Raw genomic sequence first — 13,152 nt, 5'->3', positions numbered from 1 at the left:
GCCACGGCCCCTTCTCATGGGGAAGATTTCCTCTTCTGCAGCATTCAGACCTGGCAGGCGGTGGTTAATCTTAATTATGGCTTGAAATGCGCTGAATTAGTAAACAGCTTCTGCCGGGGCAAACCACAGCTTGCTGCGCTGTCCAAATGCAAGAAGTCTCTCTCGATAGACCACGGGGCGGCTTCCCATCGTGTTCAGTGGGTTGAGTAAACGAAAATTGGCAGTTTCCGCTCCATATTCCGTTTTTGCTGGACTCCTCCGATATCCCTACTCTTAATGCAAGATCCCTCATTGCTTGTTTGTTTCGGTGACAGAAAGTTCTTTAAAAATACATATATATTAGGTTTTACAATTTTATCAGCATCACAATCATCATTTCAAAAACAAGATAATCACGAATCCTAAAAAAACCCCCAAAACCCATGACTTCCCTCAACTTTCCGTTTCTGGTTTTTTGGCATATTGTCTACCTGCTTGTTGGTTAATTCTGATTCTTTAACGTTTTAAAAAAATAATTCTTCTGCTCATCGTTTTAACATCCTATTTCTATTCCTAAGTTATTTTGTTAATTGCAAGTGTTTGATCAAACTCTGCTGGTGAGTCCATTTCTTTACATTGATTCTGTAATCCTATATAATAATGTCCAAGTTGTCCCTGCGTCCAAGCTGTCCCGTGTGTCCCTGGGTCACTGCGCATGTGCCCCAGAGATACAGGGATTGGACAGCAGAGACTGCGCGCGCGCACTCTCCCCCCCCCTCTGCCTCCTCCAACCGCCGCTCCCGCCGGACACCGCCTCACTGCAGGGCACGTCAGGGAAGCGAGGGTGGAGGCCGGCGAAGGCCTCCTCACAACCCTCCCTGGCCGTGAGGAGCGGCGGTTGGAGGAGGCAGGGGGGGAGAGTGCGCGCGTCCTTCCTGTCGGCGGCTGGGGGAGAGGAACGGAGGAGGAGAACGCAGCGCTTTCTCCTCCTCCGTTCCTGTCCCCCTGCCACCGACAGCAAGGACAGGTCCCAGGGTTCGGAGAAGCGCTGCGCAAGCGCTTCTCCGAACCCCAGGATGTTCTAGCGCCCGTTATTAAACGGGCTGAAATACACTAGTTATAACATAAATGGTTCCCAGTCCTCTTTAAAGTCTCTATTGCAGCGGTGTCCAAACTTCTTTCAAAGAGGGCCAGATATGATGAAGTGAAGGGCCGTGAGGACTGACCAAAGGGCCACCATAGTTGTTAAGCTTTGTTTAGGATTGAAGTTGAGGGTTGTTGGTTTTTTTAGAATTTTACCCCAGGAAGTAAATTGCCACGGGGCCGCATTAGGCCCCTGAAACGGACTTTGGACATGCCGGGTCTATTGTCTTTATCTCGAAGTCTTCCCGTTAATTTTGCCATTTCAGCCTATTCTATCGGTTTTCCTTGCCACTCTTCTTTAGTCTAATTTCAGTACTTTTCCATCATTGCGAGAAGTGAGGTTACAGGGAACCAGACAGAGGGCCTTCTCGGTAGTGGCACCCGCCCTGTGGAACGCCCACCCCCCCAGCAGATGTCAAGGCAATAAGCAACTATTTTACTTTTAGAAGACAACTGAAGGCGGCCCTGTTTAGGGAAGTTTTTAATGTTTAATGCTGTACTGTTTTAATATTCAGTTGGAAGCCGCCGAGTGTGGCTGGGAAAACCCAGCCAGATGGGCGGGGTATAAATAAATTATTATTATTATTATTATTATTATTATTATTATTATTATTATTATTATATGTCCTTGCCGCAGTTGTAGCAAAAACAGTTTTTTCTTCTCTTTCGTGATGGGAAGGTCTGCAAGGTGCCGTCATTCCGTGGCCAGGGCTGTCTTATCTTTCTGTCTGTCCATCCGTCCGCCTGTCTGGCTACCTTCCCCTGCCTGCTTGCCCACCCCCTGCAAGGTATGCCTTGCAAGGCGAAGGGGCAGAGGGCGGACTTGAGAGTTGGTTGTGGGATCACCAACCTGCCAGTCTCCCCCGGCTGCCTGGCCCTGTGCTGTCCTTTGTCCAGGCTGGGGGCCAAGATGCCCCAGGGACCTCGGGGCGAAAGAGGAGCTCTGGGTGTTTATGCCAAGCAGAGAAGCGGGTGCAGGGAGGGGGCAGGGAGGAGGACCCCCGCAGTGCTGCTCCTGCGGCAGAGGGAATCCACAGAGGGGCGCCTGCTCCTGCCTCCCGCGACCCAGAGCTCTGCAAACAGATCTGTTCCAGGGTGGATTGGATTCAGATCGATTTAAATCATGAGTCAGTAAGACTTGATTTAAATGAATTTGTTTTGTTTTGTTTCAGAAAGACTCATTCTTGCTGGTATAATCTTAATACTGACAAACAGATGAAGGTTTATTATTTTTGGAATAATAAATTTTCTGCGTAGTTTTTACAGTGATATCCAACATTACCGATTTGTTTAGGGTACAGTGGCCCCCTTGGTTCTCAAGCACCTTGGAACCCAAACACTGCAAACCCGGAAGTAAGTGTTCCGGTTTGCGAACTTATTTTGAAAGCTGAATGTGCTCGGTTTTGAGCGCCACACTTCCGTCTTGAGTGTTACACTGAGGTCTGTCTCTTTTTGCTATTTATTTTGCATTTTTGTTTTTGTAGCTCTTTTTTTTGTTTTGTTTTTGTGACTGTGTGGAACCCAGTTCAGCTACTGATGGATTGATTGTGGGACTGCAGGACATTCTTTATTGCTTTCATTTTAGGGATCAGTGGTCTCGTTAGATAGTATAAAGTTCATGTTAAATTGCTGTTTTAGAGGTTGTTTCTAAAAGTCTGGAACGGATTAATCCGCTTTGCATGACATTCTGTGGGAAAGCACGCCTTAGTTTTGGAACGCTTTGGTTTTGGAACAGACTTCCGGAACGGATTAAGTTTGAGAACTAACCATTACATAGACAGATAATTATGAAATTATCGTGAGGTTCAATCAGCTAACTGTTTGGACAGCTTTTCTGCTGTACTTTATTGGAAGGAGAAAAAAAATCATTTCCTTTATAGCAATTTATTTAACTAAAACAATAAACATTATAGCATATGCATCCATGTTTGTTAACTGATGTGGTTAAACAATTAAGAAAAAACTTTGATTGAGTTTTAGCAAACAAATCCTTCTTTCCTGATGAGTAGCCTTTGGACCATAATGTAACTTAAATAGAAAAGGATCTTTAGAAAGATTTTTCCTCCAAAAGCATTTTTATTTTAAAAATGCGATTGAAATAAAAAAAACCCTATTTAAATCAAAAAATTGATCCCCCCCCATCTGTTCCCAGGAGCCCAGTGACAGAAGCAGACATCCTGTTGGAGCCAAAGGGGAGGCAACAGATGCTCTGAGTCAGGATATGGCAGGGGGGGGGGAAGATAAGAGAAAGAGAATCGCCCCCCTGCCAGACAGGTGGTTGCCTCTAGGCCTGGAGGGGAACCTCTTCCAAGCACCGTAATTACCCCCCCCCTTTGCTTTTGCAGGAAATGCAGCCAAACTGTCACATATGGAAAGCAATTTCTTTGCAGGGTTTTATTATTTATTTGCAGGGGTTTGCGGTTTGCTTGGGGGGGGGAAGGGTTGTCGATTCCCTTTCAAGAGCATGTTTGCCTTGTTGGGGCATCTGAGCTGGGCCAAAGTTTCTGGGGGCAGCAGGCCAAGGATCCACCCATCCTTTGCCGGGGGGGGGGGGTGGGCAAAAAGGTCAGGGGGGATGACGGCGGGTTTTCTTAAATAAAACAAATACCAGCCTGACTTTGGTCTGCGTTCCTGCTGCTGGCTTCTCGTGGTTCTGCTTGTTTTTCGAGGGGACGGAACCTGAATCTAGTGTGCGTTTTGCATGTGGACAGACCTGAGCTCAGTCTGCAATGAAAGAAAAAGAAAAGGGGGACGGGCGGATTTGGTGTAGCTGCTCTTGGAGAGACCTGTGTTTCTGCTGGTCAAAGATACACAGCCTGGCTGAAGCGGACAACATGTTTGTTTTGGCAGCCCAGGGTCTCCACCCTCCTCGGAGTGGAAAGATTTTCCCTGACTCACCGGCTGCCCCTGTTCCTGGCAGGCTTTTCCATGGGGAGGGGGGGACTCCTCTGGGCAGCTGCTGCCCTGTTTTCGCTCTCCTGGGTCCCTGTTTTCCCCGCCTCCGTCTTGGGCTGCCGCAGATTTCTGCAACGGGGCTCCCTGTCCTTGGGGACAAGCGAAAGCCGCCTGGAAGGGTGGTTGGTGTCTGTGTTGGGAGCTGGGGATGAGTCTGGACGGCTTCAGATCTAACCACTAGGTTAGATTGCTGCAACGCATCCTATGTGGGGCTGCCTCTGGAGACGGTTCAGAATGCAGACGTCCGATTACTCACCATTGCAAGACGGCTTGAGCATAGAACGCCAGTCCTGGCCCGACTGCATTGGCTGCCGACTGGCTTCCGGGCGCAATTCCAGGTTCTGGTTCTGACCTATAAAGCCTTAAACAGCTCATGACCGCAATACCGTGAGAAGGGCCTCTCCCCATATGAACTGTCCTGGGCTTTGCATTCATCATCTAAGGCCCTTTTCATGTGTTCATTCCACATGAGGTCCAGAGGGTGGCAACACAAGAACGGGGCCTTTTCTGCAGTGGCTTCCTGTTTGTGGAATAATAATAATAATAATAATAATAATAATAATAATAATAATAATAATAATACTTTATTATTTATACCCTGCTCATCTGGCTGGGTTTCCCCAGCCACTCTGGGCGGCTCCCAACCAAAGATTAAAAACACAATACAGCATTAAACATTAAAAACTTCCCTAAACAGGGAGGTGTGCCTGGCGCCGTCATTATATTGTTTTAGGCTCCAGGTGAAAATGTTCCTCTTCTCGAGGCCTTTGGCTAATGAAAGAATGTGTGTGTGTGTGTGTGTGTGTGTGTGTGTGTTGGGGAGTTGTTGTTTTGCGGCTGTTATGTTATCTATTTTGTGCTTTTGTACTTCAAAGCGCCCTGTGATATTCAGGTGGAGGTTGGTATATAAATGTAATAAATAATAAAAATAAAAGAGGATTCATGGAAGGAGGGAGGGGGCTATTGGGGGCTCCCAGCCACACTTGCTCTGCTGTGTTTCCACAGCGATGCTTCTGAAGATCAGCTGCAGGTGGGAATTGCAGGTGCTCAGAGATGCTCCTGGGCTGGAATCCTCCTTGCTTGTTTCCCGCTGGGGCCCCTGTGGGGACAGGATGTTGGGCTAGATGGGCCATGGGCCTGATCCAGCTGGCTCTGACTACCTTCTTATGTTGTCTGTGCTTCTGGCCTGCAGCGTGCTGACCCCTGGAGGGGAGCTGGGCGGCCCTCGCTGTCCATTGCCTTGAGTCATAGTCCCAAACAGCTGGAGGACGTCAGGTCTGTGTGTGTAGGAAAGGAGAACTTGCTGAGAGCTGGAGGCCATTTGAAGGCCCCCTGACTGTGGCGGCTGGACTGGGGAGGACTCTCCTGCCTCACAGTCCTTTCGGGGGGGGGGGGTTTAAAGGCCTCTTGCAGTCTGTCTTCTGCTCCCCTGGAAGGCTTGGAGTCCCTTGGTGTGATGGCCTTGGTGAATGAAATGGATGCTCTCCTCTGCCCTGACCTTGGCTGTTCCCACCTGTCCTGACCTGGCCTGAAACTGGATCCAGTTCTCCTCTGCTCAAACAAAAGCTGAAGAGCTCCACTTCTTTGGTAGGATATTTGGCCCCACAGCTGGAGGCAGGAAGGCTTGGGGCTGCCAGTTGCTGGAGACCATGGAGAGGGGGGGTCCTGCTTGCACACTTCCCAGAAGAGACAGCTGGTTGTCTACCATGAGACCAGGATGCTGGGCTGGATGGGTCCATACATTATTCTGTCTAGGATTCCCATGGCAGCTCAGAAGCTCAAGGGGGGGCGCATGTCTTTTGCTGCGCACGATGAATCAACTGGCCTGATGGCCACATCCGTTGCCAACCTGGCGCCCAGAAATCTCCATGTGGTCGCAGTCGGACCTGCGCCCTAGCAAAATGTGCCCAGGGAATTTCAAACACTGCAGGGGGGGGGGGGAGAGAAGAAGCTAGAGCCTTGGCTCTCCCAACTCCCAACCGTGGGGTCTCCAGCTACACTACAATTCCCATCATCCCTGACCATCTGGTCCTGCTAGCTAGGGCTGATGGGAGTTGTAGTCCATCAACAGCTGGCATCCCAAGTTTGGGGGATCCTGCCGCAGAGGAACCTTGTTTCAAAGAGCTCGCTGCAGTCAACTGTGCTGGGAGGGGGGGGGCAGCAACTGCCAGGACCTCTGGGGCGCTGTGAGGTTGGCGTACGCGTGTGTCTTGGGTACCCAGGTTGGCAAGGGTGTGTCCCAGCTGCACAGCTTGCGTAGCAGGACCTGGTCTGCCAGGGGAAGGGGACTTCCTTGCGCTGGTCCCAAACCTCTTTGAGGGTTTGGGGGGGGGGCTGGCTGGCGTGGGATTCAGGAAACGCCTGGACAATTTGCCAAAGCAGCCAGGCTTCCAATGAGCCAACAATGGTCTTTGTAGCAAGGAACAAAGGAATGATTTCTACAAATAATCAAACACGGGAAAGGCTTCAGTCCTCCCAGATCAGCGGCGAACCAGTTGTGGAGCGCATCCTGCCTTTGAGCAGACCATGGAGCATGCAGGGGCTCACGCAGCGGCCATGTCCCTCTTCTCTTCTACACACACCCCAACCCCCCCCCCGCTTCCTGTGTTTCGGAGGTGCTGCTTCAGCATATTTTGTTCCTGGAGCTTTGGGGTGAAAACTGCTTGCCTTGCGCCCTGGGAGGAGCAAGAGGCTGCTGGGGCTTGTGGTGTTTTTGGGTTGTGAAGGACGTGGGGTTATCTCAGGCAACACCCAGAGGAGAACTTGGGGGGGGATTTGGAAATGGGACACACGAGAGCAGAAAGGGGGGCTGCATTGCCACGAGAAATCTGAAATGGGAACTGCTCTCCACTAAGCGACAGCAGTCCAGTAATTCAGCAGGTCCAGTCGGGATAAAAGCAGCGGAAGAAAAATAACGAAATAATTGCAATAGAGGAACTTTTTGTAATGAATAAAGATGTAACGCAGGAGAAAAGGTTTGAGTAAAAACACGGTGGTGAGGGTAGGAAGTCAGCTTATGAAATGATGTAATTACTTGACTTGAAGGTTGTTGTGAAAATATTTGGAAATTTTAATAACAGTTACACACACAGAGAGAGAAAGTTTTGTTTTGTTTTGTTTTGTGCGTGTGTTGCAATTTTCATTGCTTGGTTGTGTTTACCACATTGCACTTTTAAAATCTTACCTTACAAAAGAATACTGCTTCTAATATGCTTTTAATATTGAGCTTTAAATTCTTGTGACCCGCCCTGCGACCTTGGGGTAAAGGGTGGGTAAGAAATCGAGTGATTCTTTTTATTTGGGTTCCCAGGGCTAGGCAGTCAGGTGGGTCTTTCTGCCTTTTGGAATGTGCTGCCACATGAACATTTATTTGTTCATTTCATCAAATCAATACCCTGCTTGGTTGTAAGAAAAACAACAACCTCAGTTTGCGAAAAAGAAAGAGAGATAAAACGATAATTTTAATCGAGAGGCATTGATAACTGTGAGGGACAGGGGATATCGCGAAGTCCCTCCCCTCCTGAGTTCAAGCCCGTCCCCGAGCAAAGGGGAAAGCAGGGAGAGTTCCGATTCCAGTGGGGAAGCAGGAAGTCGTGTCCGAGGCTCAGGCAAGGTAGAGGAGCCAGGGTCCCAGGTGGGACAGGAAGGGGCAAGTAAGGGGGGAAGACCCATCCCCCCAACTCCAGAATTACGCAGGAAGAGGAGGGGCAAGAGGATGGGTCTGCCAAAGCTTTTGTGTTGGAGAAAGACGCGCCAAAAGCCATTAGGAGGTTCTGAAACCGACTGACAACATCGCTCCGTGTAAATAGCAATGACTTGAGCACTGTAAATACGCAGCACCAATAAAAGAATAAAATGCAGAGCTGCGTAGCGTCGTTACTCTGAAGTAGTCCACTCCGGCCACTGTGACAGCAACCTCCTAATCATTTTTGGGCTACTTTGGAGTTGCCGGGATGAGCGTGTCAGAGGCGGAGAAGTGGCGGCAGATCGCTGAGCAAGCCCAGCTAGAACTGCAACAGCTGTCGCTGCAGGCGCAGGGAGAATTGAAGGCAGCTAAAGAGGAGACTAAGAAGGTCCAGGACGACCGGCTACAACTTGCGGAACAGGTGAGAGAGCTCCAGGAAAAAGAGCAGCATTTAAGGGCGGTGGCGGTAGACCTCCAAAACAAGCTGGATGCAGAGAAAAACAAGGCGGGAGGGGCACCCCAAGTCCAAGTGCTGCCAGGAAGGAGAGCCGGGACCCTAGTAAGCAAGTTCAATGGAGACCCGAAGGAGTTTCAGGGCTTTGAGACTGAGATTGTGTATGCTCTTGAGCTGCACCACGATGAGTTCCCTGATGATGAGCACAGAGTAGCGTTTATTGTGGAGCACCTTACAGGGGCGGCCAGGGAGTGGCTAAGACCGTTAATTGCAACAAGGAATCCTTGCATGAAGAATGTCAAACTATTTCTAGAAGGTTTGAAAACGATGTATTCGTCCGATAGTCATATGGACCAGACTAAGGAGGAACTTCATAATTTACGCCAAGGAAATATGACAGTTCGCGCGTATTGGGCGAAATTCACCATGCTGGTGCACAGATTGGGGTGGGATCTGGAGTCTGCCCCACTGCAAGCGGCGTTTTACTTGGGGTTGCATGAGGAGGTGAAGGATGAGCTCTCGAGAGGTCCAAAGCCCAGTAATATGGATCAACTGAGCAAAGCGGCTCTGGCGGTGGGGGTGAGGCAGGAATCCAGATGGAGCGACAAGCAAGCAACGCGCGCAAAGCGGGCTTGGTTCCCACGGTCGCAGGAGAAGCCACTCCCTCAACAACCCTTTCAAGCCACGCCTGGGGCCAGTCAGGACCAGGAACCCATGCAGATTGATAGCGCGCGCGCGCGGGCTTTTCAAACCCCAGCGGCGCCAAGACGCAAGGAGGGAAGGGGTGGGAATTGCTTTCTCTGCAACTCCCCCCAGCATCTCGTCAGAGACTGCCCACATCGCAGGGAGTGGCAAGGAAAGGCGGGAACGGTTGTGCCCTCCCCCACTGACGCAGCACCACAGCAGGGAAACGGGAAAGCCTGGCTGCAGGAGACAAGGGGCGGCAGCCAGGCACAGTCAGCAGACAACAGCCCCAGCCCACCCACCCGCACAGAGAGGAGCAGAGCCAGCCCACCCCTCCCAGAGCAGGAGTGGTTCTAGAAGTGACGCTCACGCTCCCTAATGGCTATCCCCTGACAGTCCTCGCCTTAATTGACAGTGGGGCGTCAGCGAACTTCTTCTCGAGGAACTTTGCAGAAGAGCACCAGATCCAGCTTCTGCAGCTGGATTTTCCTCTGCACGTGGCAACCATTGACGGCAGAGAGCTGCTGGGAGGGGCCATCACTCATCAAACCCCCCCCATGAGAATGACGGTTGGAAGGCACTCAGAGACACTGGCATTCAACGTCACCACCATCTCAGACCCCCCAATCGTGTTGGGCATGAGCTGGCTGGCGCGCCACGACCCCTCCATAAGTTGGCATCAGAGATGCATCACTTTTGGATCGGACTTTTGCCTGGAACATTGCATGCAGCACCAACCAGGGGAGGGGCCTCCGATAGCCACGGTGGCCACCATGCACGTCAAAGGGGGTGAGGCGATACCCAAACCATACTGGGACCTGCAGGAGGTCTTCAGTGAAGCGGAGTCCGACCACCTGCCCCCACACAGGCCTTTTGACTGCCAGATCAACCTGGTGCCTGGGGCAACTATACCCCCAGCCAAGCTGTACGCCATGTCAGACCAGGAACTGGAGGATCTGCGCGCTTTTATCGACAAGAACCTCAAGCGGGGGTTCATCAGAGAAAGCAAGGCAGCAGGGGGCAGCCCGGTCTTCTGGGTGGACAAGAAAGACACGCAACAGCGCCGTCTTGTGGTGGATTTTAGACGGCTGAATTCGGTGACAGAGCCAGTGGCTTTCCCCATGCCCAGAGTGGATGATCTCCTGACAGCGGCACGCAGGGGCAAGATTTTCACCAAGCTAGACCTGAGGGGGGCGTACAACTTGATCAGGATCCGGGAAGGCGATGAGTGGAAAACCACGATGTTCACGCCTCTGGGCTCTTTTGAATATCTGGTGATGCCCTTCGGGTTGCAAGGGGGCTCAGCATGCTTCCAGGCCTTCATGCACCACGTCCTGGGGTCCCTACTCTTCAGGAAATGCTTGGTCTTTCTGGATGACATCCTTATTTACTCCAACGACCCAGTGCAGCACGTGAAGGACGTCAGGGAGGTGTTGCAGCGCCTGAAGGAGAACCACCTGTATGTGAAGCTGGAGAAGTGCAAGTTTCACACCAAGGAGGTGGACTTCCTGGGCTACAAGCTGTCAGACAAGGGGCTGGCAATGGACAAGGACAAGGTGCAGACCATCCTGGACTGGCACAGCCCCAGGACGCGCAAAGATGCCCAACGCCTACTAGGCTTTGCCAACTTCTACAGGAAGTTCATCAAGAACTTCTCTCGAGTTACGGCTCCCATCACTGACTGCCTGAGAGGCAAGCAGAAGTTCAGGTGGACACCAGAGGCGCAAGCAGCGTTCGAAAGCCTCAAGAGGGTGTTCGCCTCAGACCAGAACCTGTTCCACGTGGTTCAGGACGCGCCCCTACGCATTGAAACAGATGCTTCTGATAAGGCTGTGGGCGCCATTTTGTTGCAACTGGACGCCAACAGAGAGTGGAGACCCTGTGCCTTCTTCTCCAGGAAGTTGACCCAGCCCGAGCGAAACTACACAGTTTTTGATCGGGAACTTCTTGCAATCCACGCGGCGTTCCAGCACTGGAGACACTTCCTGGTGGGCGCCAAGCACCCCATCCAGGTGTGCACAGACCACAAGAACCTGGAGTTCTGGAGAACTGCCAGGGTGCTCAACCAGCGGCAGATACGGTGGGCGGAGTTCTTCTCGAACTTCAACTTCTCCATACACTACATCCCAGGAGAGCAGAATGTCAGGGCGGATGCCCTCTCCCGCAAGCCAGAGTACATGGAGGAGGAGGCGCCACCAGCCCCAAGGCACATTTTCCCCCCGTCGGCATGGTCCTGCGGAGCAGCAGTGGTGAGCGAGGCAGAACTCACAGCACTGACGGCAGCGGATGAATTTGCCAACCGCATCTTCAGAGAACTGAGAGGGGGGAGGGAGCAGGCAAAAGACTTTGCAGAACGCAGAGGGCTGCTTTTCTACAAGGGTGCGCTGTACCTACCCACCACCCAGCTTCGACGTACGGTCCTCAAGCAGATGCACGACAACCCTACAGCGGGGCATTTTGGAAGGGACAAGACCACTCACCTAGTCATGAGACACTTCTGGTGGCCAGGGGTGAGGGAAGATGTTCGAGACTATGTAAGGGGCTGTACCACCTGCCAGCGGGCGAAGGTGGTCAGAGCAGCGCCACCAGGGTTGCTGGAGCCCTTAGCCACACCACACAGGCCGTGGGAAGTGGTGTCCATGGACTTCATCACAGATCTGCCTTCGTCCAGGGGTAAGACTGCAGTGTTGGTGGTGGTGGACCTCATGTCCAAAATGTGTCACTTTATACCGTGTGCCAGGGCAGTCTCTGCAGAAGAGACAGCCAAACTGTTTGTTGATCACGTTTTCAGACTGCATGGATTACCTTTAAGGGTTATTTCGGATCGTGGCCGCCAATTTGTTTCCAGGTTCTGGCGGCGGCTCATGAACCTCCTGCAGGTGGAGGTCAGCTTATCGACGGCTAGACACCCGCAGACCAACGGACAAGCGGAGAGGGTCAACGCCATTCTGCAGCAGTACCTGAGATGCTACGTCAGCCAGCGGCAAACGGACTGGGTGGATCGCTTGCCACTAGCAGAATTTGCCTACAACAATGCAGTGCACGTCTCCACAGGGGTGTCGCCCTTTAAGGCCAATTACGGGCGCGACCTCAGATCTTTCCCAGAGAGGGAGAGGGAGGAGGAGGAGGAGGGCCCACAGGCTGAGGATTGGGCAGAGGAACTGGAGACGGTGCACCAGCAGCTCAGAGAACACTTGGAGAGGGCCAAGGAAGCGTACAAAAAGGGGGCAGATCGCCACAGGCGACAAGGGGAGGTCATCAGGGTGGGGGACAAGGTGTGGTTGTCCTCGGAGGGCCTTCCCACCAGAGGGAGGTGCAAAAAGCTGGCACCCAAATGGCTGGGCCCCTTCACGGTCACGCAACAGGTCAACCCGGTGGCATACAGGCTGGCACTGCCAGAGGACATGAGGGTGCATCCAGTGTTTCATAGATCGCTGCTGTCGCCGTACAGGGAAAGCAGCAGGCTCCGAGACAGCGAACAAACCCCCGAGGGAGGGGGGGAGAGGGAAAGCAGGGAGCAACTCAATGAGGCCACGGCCATCCTGGATTCAAGGTGGGGGGTGGGGGGCCTGGAGTACCTCATGGCATGGGAGGATGCTCCACCGTCCCAGAATGAATGGGTTCCCGCCACTCAGATACAGGAGGAATTCTTGGTGGAAGAATTTCACGCCCTCTTTCCCCACAGACCCAAGCCCTGGCACATGGAAAGGGAGGGGGAGGAGGAGGAGGCACGGGAGAACAGCTCACCATGGCGCTGGGAAGCGGAGTTTGAGGAACCAGAGGATGAGGTATGGGTGTCGCCGAGATCCACCCAGTCAGAGGAAGGAGCAGATTGGCAAAACATTTTTACCCCCACCAGCTCTGACGCCACGGACTTTTTGGGATTCCCGTCCTCCCAGGCGGAAGGGGGGGGCTCGCAGGACTGGGGGGAGGTGTTCACACCAACGGGCTCGGAGAGCACCGAGTTTTTAGGCTTCCAGTCGTCACCGACACATGGGGGGGGCCTGGGGAGGGGTGAAGGAGAGCTTGGGAGGGGGGTGGATGTGAGGGACAGGGGATATCGCGAAGTCCCTCCCCTCCTGAGTTCAAGCCCGTCCCCGAGCAAAGGGGAAAGCAGGGAGAGTTCCGATTCCAGTGGGGAAGCAGGAAGTCGTGTCCGAGGCTCAGGCAAGGTAGAGGAGCCAGGGTCCCAGGTGGGACAGGAAGGGGCAAGTAAGGGGGGAAGACCCATCCCCCCAACTCCAGAATTACG

At 52.5% G+C, this 13,152-nt stretch overlaps 1 protein-coding gene across 2 annotated transcripts in view; it reads left to right on the top strand.

Moving 5' to 3' along the window:
• The window catches only part of RAB11FIP5 (RAB11 family interacting protein 5), a 60,409-nt gene that overhangs the window by 20,452 nt on the left and 26,805 nt on the right, over nt 1-13,152 (top strand). The window contains exon 1 of one of the 2 annotated variants that reach the window (XM_088660764.1): nt 7,562-8,183. The exons of the other annotated variant lie outside the window; for it this stretch is intronic. The gene's annotated coding sequence lies outside the window, so the exon portion shown is untranslated. Of the gene's footprint in view, nt 1-7,561; nt 8,184-13,152 lie in introns of those variants that run through there. 2 annotated transcript variants of the gene reach the window in all.

This window comes from Zootoca vivipara, chromosome Z1 (genome assembly GCF_965207765.1).
Source record: "Zootoca vivipara chromosome Z1, rZooViv2.hap1.1, whole genome shotgun sequence".
Taxonomy (NCBI): Eukaryota; Metazoa; Chordata; class Lepidosauria; order Squamata; family Lacertidae; genus Zootoca; species Zootoca vivipara.
This window is presented reverse-complemented; position numbering and strand designations above follow the sequence as displayed.